The sequence below is a fragment of the Micromys minutus genome (assembly GCF_963924665.1).
Source record: "Micromys minutus genome assembly, chromosome: 1".
In the NCBI taxonomy this organism is placed as follows: Eukaryota; Metazoa; Chordata; class Mammalia; order Rodentia; family Muridae; genus Micromys; species Micromys minutus.
The window spans coordinates 250,149,291-250,159,544 of NC_137969.1; the positions used below are offsets into that span (position 1 = coordinate 250,149,291).

General features: G+C 44.2%; 1 protein-coding gene across 1 annotated transcript in view; it reads right to left on the bottom strand.

Annotated features, from left to right (window-relative positions):
• Window positions 1–9,911, bottom strand: part of SETD3 (SET domain containing 3, actin N3(tau)-histidine methyltransferase) — a 67,941-nt gene extending 58,030 nt beyond the window's left edge. Inside the window, exon 1 of the mRNA XM_080936399.1 lies at window positions 9,785–9,911. The gene's annotated coding sequence lies outside the window, so the exon portion shown is untranslated. The remainder of the gene's footprint in view (window positions 1–9,784) is intronic.
• Window positions 9,912–10,254: the final 343 nt, after the last annotated feature.

Consider the following 10,254-nt stretch of genomic DNA (forward strand, 5'->3'; position numbering starts at 1 on the left):
GCCCTCAGGATCCATTACTTTTTGACAAACCTTGAACACAAAAAGCATTTGCAAGAGCACATCATATCCAAACCATACAAACAGTCAGAATGAAACAATGACTTCATGTTTAATGAGTTCTACTGAAGGATGAGGACAATTCTTAAAGTAAAAAAATATATATTTATACAGGGTGGGTTTGACCAATGTACCTGTACAGAAAGACTTCTGAAAATACATTCACATTTTTGTGTGTGAATGTGGTTTTAGTTTCTTTGAAGAAAGCAAAGCAGGATATTATTTGTTTCTGGTACCAAAGGAAGAGCTATAACCAAGCTAGAAGCTCAGGGGGAAAGGCAGTACTTGCTACAAGGGCCACAAGCATTTGTCCATGTGGCCAGCACAGACCAGTAAGCACAGCCATCAGTTGATACTGAAGACTCTAGCTGTTAGGAAGCTTAGAGAGTGCTGTGACTTGGCCAAGAGACCAGAGCCACCAAGCAGCAGACCCCAGCCTGAAGCCAGGATCAGTTGCACCATCCAGGCTGACTCTGACATCAAGGCACTTGAATACACAAGCTCTCCCCTGCCTCCCTGGGTAGCTAATAGTGATTAATATGAAGGACAACAAAACCAGGGAAAGTCTTTAGGTCTCAGAGTTGAGGCCAGAAAATAAGTCAGACCCAAAGCAAAGTAGCATAGGTAATTCTCCAAATGCCTACGTAACTAATGACAGGGCAAGGAGGGAAGTACAGTTTAGGAAGGATGATTGAGTTTCCTAAATCCAATTCTTCTTTGACAGTTTTCACTAACAAAACTCATCTATGCTGTGTGATTTCCCTAACCTTGTGGATTTGAAATGATTACTCAGACTTCACACTTATGATTCAAACTTTGCTCCACAAATGGTTCAGTCTGTTTCCAACTTTCAAACAAAGCTGTCAGAGGGGTACCAAGTACATCTTTAACACTCTGTGTGTGTGGAGGGGCGGGGTGTATAACTACTCAAAATATTTATTACTAATCTTCGTTCTACATATCCATGTAAGCATATACTAAATTAAGCACCTATGCTCCCACTCTTTCTCTGTCCCTTTCCCCCTTGCTCTCATTAGAAATGTCAGCTGTATAGTACAAGGGTAAGTGAAAGGTATTCTCCCCTCAAGTTGGACTGAAACAGCGTCTATCATGGAGGAAGCAGAAGTGAGACCTAAACAGCAACCGCAACAGTGAGTAGTAGTTTAGACAAAGGATGGACGGAAGGAAAGGTTGCTGGGGAAACCAGCAGTTTCACTCTCAGGAGGCAACTACCGAAGCAAGCCTTACTCTAAGTCTCCCCACCTGTCTCCACTCACCACCCAGAAGTTTGTAAAGGTACAGGATCCTCAAGCCTGGCCCTTTTAAATCAGCACAAGCTACTCAGCAAGCCCATCTCCCTACGTAACAGACAGAGAAACAAACGCCATAACCATTAAACTGCATACTAACTGGCAAGTAGGTTCAACTGTGACTACTGACAACTTTCACTATTGAAGTATTTCCCATTCTAATCTATACAGACAACTAAATAGACCATACTTTGGGGGCCATGGCTAAAGAGGAAGTGACAGGGTCGGGGCTAAATACTTAACTCATTTTTACACAGCACATCTCATATATACTAATGGATGACATTCAGTTGCATACATTGACTTGCATTCATAATTAAAATGGAAAGGATACAAATTTGTACTTTAAGTTCTTCCTGAAAATGCTGCTTTGAATTAAGTACAACTAGAATAAACATTTTTGATAGTACTTGTATGACAATTTGTCCCAGAAACCTGACTCAGACCCAGCATCATCCGCTTTTCAATGTAGTTTGCACTGACCCAACTTCGCTGCTGGACCTTCTGAAGGAGGTTCTGTTCATGTGCTTCCTCCTGCTCTAAGCTTCCAGCTGTAAATGCACCTGAGAGGGTAAAGCCAGCGAATGTGTACAAGAACAAGAAGCATATCCTTTCCCATTTCACTAACTACTGTGTAGACCATGAGACTCAAACATCACCATGAAAGTCCACGCAGAACAGATTGGAAAAAAGGTGCAGGGCAACATTTTCTGTCCCCAAATCAGCACTGACAAGGTGCTTCACATGGTGTCAGGTGAACTGAAACTGACAGTTATCAGGGGCATATTTGGGCTTGGCCCAGCATGCTATGCCACAATAACTTACACCAGTGTGGCTACCTGTAGGTTTTTGTTAAGGTGATGCATGCTTGTACAGCAGAGATAGGCGAGGAAAGGTCTAGGAAAGCAGAAGAGGCAGTAGGCAGAAGTAGACGGAGGAAAGGATGGAAGTTAACATGTTTCTCTCGGCACATCTCTAGCTTGATGAGGTTAAGATTATTTCTAAGGGTTTCTATGAGTCTAATTTGTCTTTTCTGGATGGGCAGTTTGTATCTTTATCCGATGGTTGTGAGCTTATTGTGTAGAGGGTTTGTGGATTGAGAATTTAACATATAAACCTGTTTGATAAGTTAATGGATGTGAGTCATGTTTGTACTGGGCGGTAGAGGAAAGGAACACTGGGACAGAAGCAACAGGGGTGGTGGGGGAACCACACCTGAGTTCTTAGAGGTTGCATAGAGCGCCAAGGCCGAGATCCCCGTGGTGCCAAATACCTCGGGAGGCGGCAAACTGCAGGATAAGAGGTTAAGCCACTTTTTAATATTTACTGCAACAGGTACCCACCAACTGGCACAACACACTGGAATCAATGGAAGAGCTATATGCCATAGACTCAAAGGAATCAAGAAGCCAAGGCAGGCAAGCAGTTCCAAGAACAGATTTTGACTCAGTAGCTACCTAAGTACCAACACAAACACAGATCTCTTTATAGAATAATTTGTACTATCGTATATGCAGACTAACTTGAGAATTCAACAAAAATATTGACTATTTTTCCAGAAATTTAAAGAATAACTCTAGATTTCAAACCAGCTGGTTGTTTTTCTGCACAAATGGTTTTGAGCTGATGTTAAATTATAAGCACACTGAGATTAACTCTTATCTTCTTGACAGTGAGTGGATGAACCCTGAACTCAAGCTCCTAATGGCAGGCAGCAGAGGTGGCATCATATACCACCATCAACAACCACTGCATCCCTACAGCAGGCATCATGTATGTCTGAATGCCATCATTAATGTGAGGGAACACACCAATCAGCCTGAAGCTCTAGATTCTGTCTGTCCAGGTCAAATTACTTTAACTTCAGTGAGAAATAGCATGCTGAGAAACTGAGGCACCTGAAGAAACAGAAAGGTGTCCATCTCTTCCTGCAAGTGACAAGCCAGATCACGACAACTGGGCAAGCAGGCTGACACAATGGAGTGTCTATTACCCTTTGGGAGAAAGCCTAAATCTGTCTGTCTCTGTTAAAATTATAAAAACTTGTCATTGACAAAAAATGACCCTCTCTGGTAAAAATCCATTATCTAAATGAGCAGGTGACTGACACCTATGAAAGAACTAATGGCCATGTGACTAACTTGTGCTAAGTGTAAGCCCCTGAATCCAGCCTGCCAGGATATCGCTGACAACCATGCATGCATGTCTTCAGAAGCCATGACCTGAGCGAAACCTTGGGCTGTCTTCTACTCTGCTCCCTGCCACCAGGACAAGTCCTGCATGTTGAGATTAGCTTTACCTTTCTTTTCTATATGCTGCCTCAAAAACCGATGTTCTGTCATCTACACCATCCTCAAATAAAGGGACTATTCAGTCCCCATGAGGCTCCTATTTAAAACAACCATCTAGAAATAATAATAAAGCAAGGAGTGAAAAGGAGTCAGGTGTCATAAACAACCACTTACTTCTATCACAGTTCTCTCTAAAACAAAGACGACCTTGTTAAATGGTGACAGGACAGCTGTAACCTGCTAAGTCTCCTTGAAACTACTTACGCTCCAAAATGAGATTCTAGATTCTAAAATTACGGAGCATCAGAACTGGAAGACCCAGTGAGATGATTCTGTAAACCCTTTGGCGCAACATTATGTCACCATCAACTGTCAATGCGTCACTATCTACCACCTGATTCCAGTCTGAAAACATGTGGCTGGCTAACAAATCCACAACCTAAAGCATTCCACTCAGTCTTGGACTCCTCTGATCATGGCAGGCTACTAATGGCCATCAGTCCTGCCTGCCCACTTCTGAAGCAGTCTCTTACTTGGGAGCTACTCCTCTGTGACCTGTCCAAATTCTGTGAAGATGGCTTCCATGTTCTCCTTTTCCAGGTTTATTGCATGCCACCCTTCCCAGCTTCTCAAAAGTGAACAAACTCTGTACACTGCCCTCCAGAGAGCAAGGCAGCAAAAGCCCTTCTGAGGCAACTTGAGGGAGTCACACTTCAGTGGGACTCCTGTACCACTGGAACTTAACTCAAGATCTTATTAATTTTTGTAAGGTTATTCCAGGTGGTTGATAAGCCAAGAGAATCCATTCTCTTGTCCTGTGCATATTTCTTGAGTGTCTCATGGGACACACAGCCAGCCCTATTATAGCCTTTAAGATGAGAGCAGATCAAATGCTATTCATCACATAAACTTGTCTACAGTAACACAGGTGTGCTACACTACACCTGAATATAAGTGAATGCAATAATTCCGAATTTCAGGGTGGTATTCTAGGCTGCTGAAGCCGTATTGTTTCTGCCATGTATTGTGGCAGTTTCCAACAGGAGTGTCCTCATCCTAAGTGCATGGTCTGGGCATACACTGTCATGAACTCAAGTGAACATCTTACACACAGATGCAACAAATATCATTATGACCCCTTTACAGATAAGAAAGCTGCTGCTTAGAAAATTTAATTTATATAAGATGATTAGTTCAGCTGGTGCCAAAGCTTCATGAGTGCTTCTCAATCATGGGTTTTATTGATAAGCAATCATATGTGGTGGCTCAAAACCAGCCACGATCACTGCTATCCCTGATGTTCAAAAAGGCAACATATTCTTGCAGTAGCAAAATATATGGACGTAAGGGTTTTCTCTTCGTTTTCCAGAATAAGACTCTTTTGCTTTCTTTGTCCAAGTATGCAAGAATGACCTCAGTTAAATATGGGACATGAATAAAACGTATAAAGAAACCTCCCAACTCAGACAAATCTTACTTCCATTTCTGTAATTCACATCCTTGTTACAGATCAAAACATTTTGGAAGCCAATTAGATGACCATAACAATGGTAATTAACAAAACAAAAACTTCATTAGTCAGTAATAAATACTTCAGAGTAAAAGCAACTTTAATAGTACTTTTCATTCTTATTCTCACTTTCTCTTCCCTGTTCTTAGAAAACTGTTGACACTGAAGTCAGGCCTATTTTCTAAAATTGAAATTGTTAAACCTAATTGTAAATGCCTTTAAGACCACATCATGCCCCAATGACCTGTAATCTTTAAAATGGAAAGCGGTAATGGGAGACTGAGACAAGAAGAGTGCAAGTCCCGGGAAAGCAGATGGGTGGAGAAGAGAACTCAGTGGCATGTGTCTGTCATCCAGCTTGGGAACTTGAAACAAAAGGGTCAAAAGTTCAAAACAACCCGGCAATGGTGGCAGATGCCTTTAATCCCAGTGCTAGGGAAGCAAAGGCATGTGGATCTGAGTTTAAAGCCAACCTTTAAACTCTACAGAGAGTTCCAGGACAGCCAGGGTTACACAGAGAAACCCTGTCTTGAAAAACAAATAAGCAGACAAAAAGTTCAAGGACAACACAACACAACCCACTAAAGACTGTACTTCAGAATAAGAGCTTTGTTAAAGGCCTTGGATTTATACCACTTGACTGGGAGGCCCAGGGCTCAATCCTAATACTACAAAAAGAAACTGAAACTCAGAATCATAGACAGTGGTACCCCTAAAACACCAAGTATTACTGAGTTCTGGGTATGTACAATTTTTGTCAAGAAAAAAGAAGTGTATAAAAGCGTTATTGTAAACATCCAGTCATGTGTATCCTCTATCCACCTCTATTTCTTTACGACTATCAGAACATTTCTTCTAGATCTATTCATCTGCTCTCCCTCCTACCTAACCCCATTACAGAGGTGAGACCTGCCAAAGGTTAGACATTCACTTTGGCCTGGTAATCAAAAATCACGCAGTTTCCCTTCAAGGCCTAACTTCAGCAAAATCCTTGTCTCTACTAAAAGGGAAACTACTTTAAATAAGAAAAGAAAAAAATTCTAAGTCTTTTATATTGAATTTATGCATAATTTTATTTCTTTTTTTTTCAATTGAAACTTGTTGATACCTGTTTTGTGCATAGTCTAATGATGTGTTTGTTTCTAAAACCTATTATTGTATATTCTTCTAATTAAAGGTTTTTCTTCACAAGACTTTTAATATATTAAGTTTTGTTTTTATAAAAGAAAGTGTATCACTAAAGGGCTGGAGAGATGGTTACTTAGACGACAGCATTTCACGTTCTTCCAGAGGACCTGCATTTGGCTCCTGACACCCACATCTGTTGGTGGTAAATCCAGTTCTAGGTAATCCTTTTTTTTTAAACCTTCATGAGACCACGAATACATACTTAGGTGAGTGCTCATTGCATACAGACTAATTTTTTAATTAAAAAAAAAACTAATTTAAAGAATCAAAAGGTTGTTAGGATGTTTAACCAAGAAAGAAATTACTGTACAATTAATATTTTCATTTCCAAATGATTAATAACTCCAGTTTTAAGAACAAGATAAGGAAGAGATAAAATGAAAACCAATGGAAGAAATCAATTTTTTTGAAATAAGGCAGCAAAGGTGCAAACCAGAAAAGCTGAAAAATAAGAGACCTTTTCTATAATTAATAATCTCAAGTGGCTGAATACAAGTCAGAATGAATTGGTCTCACTATAGCAAAAATAAAAGGACACACGACAGTTCCAAATATCCTTCTCTAAACAGAAAGTGAGTCCAAACACAAGAGTGAAAAATCATGAGCTAATTGAGAAAGCAAATACCTGGCCACAGCAAATCCCAAAGAGCAAGGGAACACCAGATTCACTATTATGCTAAAATAGCCCAAGTGTAATAAATGGCTCCTCTGCTTCTTTAGAACATCACAGCTTACCTTTATTCCCAGGATTTTGGTCTGAGAGGAAGAAACACACTGAGATTTGTGTGCTCTATAGCCAAGAGCAGGCCACCACTTTCTAAAGACAGGGAACCTTCTAGCAAACTACACACAACAAATGTATTTCTAGCCTCTACTTCTGAGTCAAACGGAGACAGACTTTGTAACTAAAACAGTTCAGAAACTTGGAAAGCCTCACCCTGCTTGCAGAAGCCATAGTGTATTTCACACACGGTTTTCCCAACATTCCATCCACACAGCATCAATTCGCTACTCCCTTGTCCGACATTCCATTGCAGATTCAGCCACCAGCAGAGGGAAATAGGTAAGTTCACCATCACTGAACATATCCAAACCTTTTCTGGTGACTACTCCTGAAGGACACAGTATGACAACTACTTGCGGGCAGAAACATTGTAATAAATATTGGAAGTAATGTACAGACAACTGGGAACCTTGAGAGGTTAGTGTGCAAGTTAGACACATATAACTTCCTCACTGCATACAAAGTCTGAAGCTGGTAGGGGTAGGTAGGGCCATCCTCTGTGGATTGGGGCGACTCCACTAGATTTACTAAAAGCAAACCTACTCCCGGTGCTACTTTGTTCAGCACTGTCATCGTGAACATTCTCTTCTAGGTGTAATCAAGACGCAGAAGGTTGCTGACTGTTCACCACAGTGCTGAACATAAAAAGTTTTCTAGTGGTTGCCTTACAGAACAACCACCACCAAAAACTGAATATAACCTCCTGTTTGCCTTATGACCACATGGCTTCTAAAGAAATGGTTTAATCCTCTTTAAATCTGGCCTAAATATGCATCACATAAAAAAGACAGTCAACGACATGTGCAGGTGCAGTACTGAAGATAGAGCTCAAGCCTTCTCACGAAATAAGCAAACACTAACACTGAACCAGATCCCCAGCCAGACAGGGTCTCTCACATGCTCTAGGCTAGCTTTGAACCTAAGATCCTCCTGCCTCAGGCCTCTGAGTAGCTGGGGCTATTGTTAGCTATGCCACAAGGCCCAGATAACAGCATTTCAGTGAGAATTTTACTGGACATTTATAAACAGAAAAGGAACAGAAACTCTCATTGCTAGAGCCCACATCAGCGTAATGTTTGGATCTTCAAGTCCAGCAAAACTTCACTGAGATGTTTGAACAGTGAAAGAGGGGGGAGAAGCAGCAATTACTTCCCTCTGAGGGAACTGGAGTTGCATTTCCAGATATTAGTAAGATCTCAAGCAAGAGAAAGGAACCCACAGCAGAAAAGAGGGTTAGGGGAATAAAGACCAAGGTTGTTTAGAGTCCCAGCAAGATTTTTTTCTCTGTAGCTTTTCAGAACTTGGCTTTCAAGTCTATTTTCTTAAGTCCTAGAAAAAAAATTCAAATGGCTGGAATACCACCAAAATATCAATCACAGTGCTCCAGAGACCCATCTATAAAGTGAGTCTCTACAGGTAGGAATCCACATACAAAATGTAGGTAATATAATGGATCCAGTGAGTCTAGACAAACTTTTTAACTAGGATTGGAAATGTCCTCTTATACTGCTGTATTTTACAGGTGCACTCACTTAAAACTTCCCAAGACTATCACTGTTTAAAACTCATTTTAAAATCGGCACCGCTTTTGAAAGGAAAAATGGGGACAGTATCACTTATATATGAAAAATCCACACTTTGAGTATCCAACTTTGGTTTTAGTTTTAGTGTGTTTTCAAAAGGGTTTCCCTATGTAGCTCTGGCAGACCTGAAACTCATGATTGCCCCGCCTCAGCCTTCCTAGATGCAGTTCTGTTCCATACATCACTAAAACCTCAAATCTTCTGAGAGTCTGCAAGGCAAAATGACTGTCAGCATCCAGTTCAAGTGTGTTTACTTCGGTTACAACACCATGTTCGTTGAGAAATGGATTACAGCATGCCCCAAGTCATCCTCAATGCGTGCACTCTTCTGAAACGCACCAACGTCCTCTCCTGACACGACGCGGCGGGGGTGAGGCCCCTCGCAGCCAGTGGCGCACGTCACTAATCAGCTCCTTCTCCAAGAGTGGCGACCAGAGAGAAGGAGAGTCGCATCTCCAGGCTGCAGCCGCGAGAAGGAAGAGTTGAAGATCGGAATGGCAAACTCCAAGAGCACTAAATGCTTCTCTCTCGCAGAGCGCTCGTCGCGTGTGGACCTCGGCCAGGGGCGCGTGGGAAGAAACATGACCTATTTTCTACGCCTGCCTTTGCGAGCGGGCAGTGGAGGACAAGGCGCGGGGGCCGGGCTCCCAGTGGGCAACAGAGAGCTGCAGAGAGAGGCGCCTCGGCCCCAAGCCGCGTGCGCCCGTCGCCAGAGGAAGGAAACCAAGGCTGCAGCCCGCCGCACGCAGTCCCAGCGCCCCGCGCGCGCTCCGGGCCCCGGCCGCACCCGAGGGCGGCGCCCAGGCCGCGCCCAGGCCGCACCCTGCACCTGCCGCCTGCCCCCGTCCCAGTGCCTGAGGGAAGCTACGGACGCTCGCGAGTCCCTCAGGGCACAGGCCTGCCGGGCCTCAGAGCCCGCAGCCTCCCAGGCCCTGAGATCTCGGCCGCGGCCGACCACCGGACCTCGGAGCCCGCTCGGCCGGCCTCACGGCGTCAGAAGCGACGGAACCCCGTCTCTTCAGCCCGCGGGCCGCACGCGGGAGCCAGAGGTCCGCACTCACCTGCCCGCTTTGCCTATGCGCAGCGGCGGCGCCACACTCCGGCCGGGACCCCACCGTCCGCCTCAACCAACCCCCAGGCGGCGGTGGCGGCGGCGGCGGCGGCGGCGGCCGGACGGGAGGGGCGGGACCGCAGCTAGAGACAGCCCCGCCGCCCAGGCCCAACCCGGCTCCGCCCGCCCCTGGGCCCCGCCCCTCGGCTGCCTCCGCCACAGTTCATTGGTCCACACCTAACACGCCTCGGCGCGGCTCCGCCCCGTCGCCCACCCGCCCTACAGCCAGGTTACTGCTCAGCCATTGGACATCAGCAACGAGGGAGGAGTCTTTTCCGAGGACTCGATTGGTTAGATCTCACCCATAATGGAGCTGTGATTGAACGACCGGAGCTCTGGCTCCGCCTCCGAGCCGAAGTTCCGTTAACAGGTTCGGTTGCTCCCGAACTCCCTTTCGCCAAGGGGGCGGGGCGGCTAGGA